This window comes from Nanorana parkeri, unplaced genomic scaffold (assembly GCF_000935625.1).
Source record: "Nanorana parkeri isolate BGI_ZX_2015 unplaced genomic scaffold, ASM93562v1 scaffold875, whole genome shotgun sequence".
NCBI lineage: Eukaryota > Metazoa > Chordata > Amphibia > Anura > Dicroglossidae > Nanorana > Nanorana parkeri.
The window spans coordinates 283,816-286,519 of record NW_017307143.1 but is presented as its reverse complement, the minus strand read 5'-3'; positions in this window follow the sequence as shown (position 1 = coordinate 286,519).

Here is a 2,704-nt window from a genome sequence, read left to right as displayed (position 1 = left end):
AAAAAAATAAATAAAAATGTAAAAAATAAAAAAAGTTAAAAATAAAGAAAAAATTAAAAAAATTAAAACTAACCCTGCCGCCTCCGCTATCTGGTGACCATTCTCCATCGGGGAGGCCTGGTTTGTCGGGGAGGGGGGGCGCATTGAGAAAACTGGCCTTGGGGCAGCAGAGAGAGTAAATCCGGCCCTGCCAGGAAGTAAGCACTGAGCACAGGACGGCACTGAATTTCTGGCAGGATCATTAGGTCTTTTTTTTTGCACTTAATAAACAGATACAACAAAACGCCTTCAATGGTATATTTCGCAGACCCAAAGGGTGCAAATAAGAGAAGTTAATTGTTAGCGTTTATATGAACTTTAAATATTTCCTCTAAAAATCACGGCACAGTGTAACACCCAGGCAGTGTGAAGAAGAGTAAATTGTGGCTGAGACACATCTCCTGACGCTTACACAAAAATATTACGAACGTGCTAATAGCGGCCATCTGACTGGGTAAGTATGACCTGCCAGAAACTGAAAATACAAACAATTGCAAACATTAGCGCAATCAGTGTTTGGCGGAGACCTCTTGGTGTGATACATCCTAATGAAGGTTTACTCATTAGCATTCTTTGGATCCCATTAGTGTTTTATAGGGAGAGAAAATAAAAGAAAACGTCCCTTTAAAAAATAGTTCATGGGGCCCTATGTACTTATGTGATATGCAAAAACGGTTTAATTACAGGGGTTGAGAATGCGTTGAAGCATGCAGCGCCTTTCATTAAAATGACAGCAAAAACATAAAACCCTACGCTAAAAAAAAAGAAAAAAGCTGATATCAGACAGATGTTTCGTGCACGGCGCTTGGCAATTAAAAAGGGAAAATAGAGCAGTTTTGGCCGATGATGTTTCATTTATATATTTATATATTTCATATCAATGTGGTTTTATGATTTGCATTCATGACAATGGTTAGCATAGCATGCCAGGCTTTCTGCTCCGTCTCAACCAACGTTTGATGTATTTGGACATATCTCCTGAGCAGGGACAGATTTCCCACAAGGCCACCCAGGCCCAGCCTGGGGCGGCAGGGAGCAGGGGTGTAGAATCTCCTGACGCCCGGGACACGGAGTTCCGAGCGCCGGGCAAGTAGTTGTTTTCTACATTTCGCCCTGCTTTGGGCGTGCAGGGCTAAATGTAGAGCGGGGGAGCCACTTGTTCGTTTACAAGTGATCCCAGCGATGCCGCCGCTTCTCATGTGTCAGAGCACAATGAAAACCAGACAAACATAAGGTTCTAGTTACAATATTTATTAAGAACAGTGTCCACAGGAGCAAGCAGAACCATAAACCGGAACAAGCCAAAGTCAGGAGCCGGAGTGGGTAGTCGTCCAAGCCAGGTCGGGAACGCGGAGATCAGCGTCGTCAGGAACAAGCCAGGAGCAGGAGCCAGGAAATCAGCGATGTCAGGAACATGCCGGGAGCAGGAGCCAGAGGAGAACGTCAGCCAGGATCGGGTCATACACAGAATCAGGATACTCAGAGCAGCAGGAAGCATTGCAGGTAAGACCACGCAAGGGCAAGGTCAGACTGGACTGAGTGGTTTATATATAGTGAATGGGATGACATCATCACTCAGAGACAGGAAACTCCCATCTGACTCTCTCAGATGATGCTCTCCTATCTGGCCACAAGAGGGAGCCTGGGAGTAGTGAGCAACGTTCCAGAGTATGCTCAGGCAAAGAAGGAAAGACAGGTGAGTAAAATGGCAGCCAAGCCTCAGGAACAAGCCAGGAGCAGGAGCCAGGAAATCAGCGATGTCAGGAACATGCCGGGAGCAGGAGCCAGAGGAGAACGTCAGCCAGGATCGGGTCATACACAGAATCAGGATACTCAGAGCAGCAGGAAGCATTGCAGGTAAGACCACGCAAGGGCAAGGTCAGACTGGACTGAGTGGTTTATATATAGTGAATGGGATGACATCATCACTCAGAGACAGGAAACTCCCATCTGACTCTCTCAGATGATGCTCTCCTATCTGGCCACAAGAGGGAGCCTGGGAGTAGTGAGCAACGTTCCAGAGTATGCTCAGGCAAAGAAGGAAAGACAGGTGAGTAAAATGGCAGCCAAGCCAGAATGCTGCAAACCAGTAATGTCAGGGTGGAACCCTGACATCATGAGACTGCAGGTCCGTCCTCCCCACGCCGTGTACCTCTCTCCTTGCTGGCCGCCTCTCTTCAGAGATCTTCAGGATGGAGAGCGGGGAGCAGAGCGGGGAGCAGAGCGGAGAGCATCCGTTATCCGCTCTGCTCTGTGTAAACACTGAGAACAGGAGAGCTGCACTGGCAGTCTTCCCCTGTCAGCTGTCACAGGAGAGCCAGCCCAGTGCTGTCCTAGAACTCCTGTATTGGAGGTGACAGGTTCCATTTATTTTCTATAGAAACTTCTGCGCTCAATTACTCTTAAAAAACTGGGCGTTCCTCCCTACAGCTGCCCAGTGCTGTCCTAGAACTCCTGTATTGGAGGTGACAGGTTCACTACAGAGTGACGATAGTGCTAGGTCTTACTTTCGGGGTAGGTCTTACTTTCGGGGAAACACGGTAGCTACATACCATACTTCTTGTTGGCCTATATGAAGCAATTAAAGTGATTCTGTCATAAGAAGAAAATTATGGGGGCTACCATTGCTGGCCTTCTTTTGAAAATGCAAGTTGCCTGGCTGTGT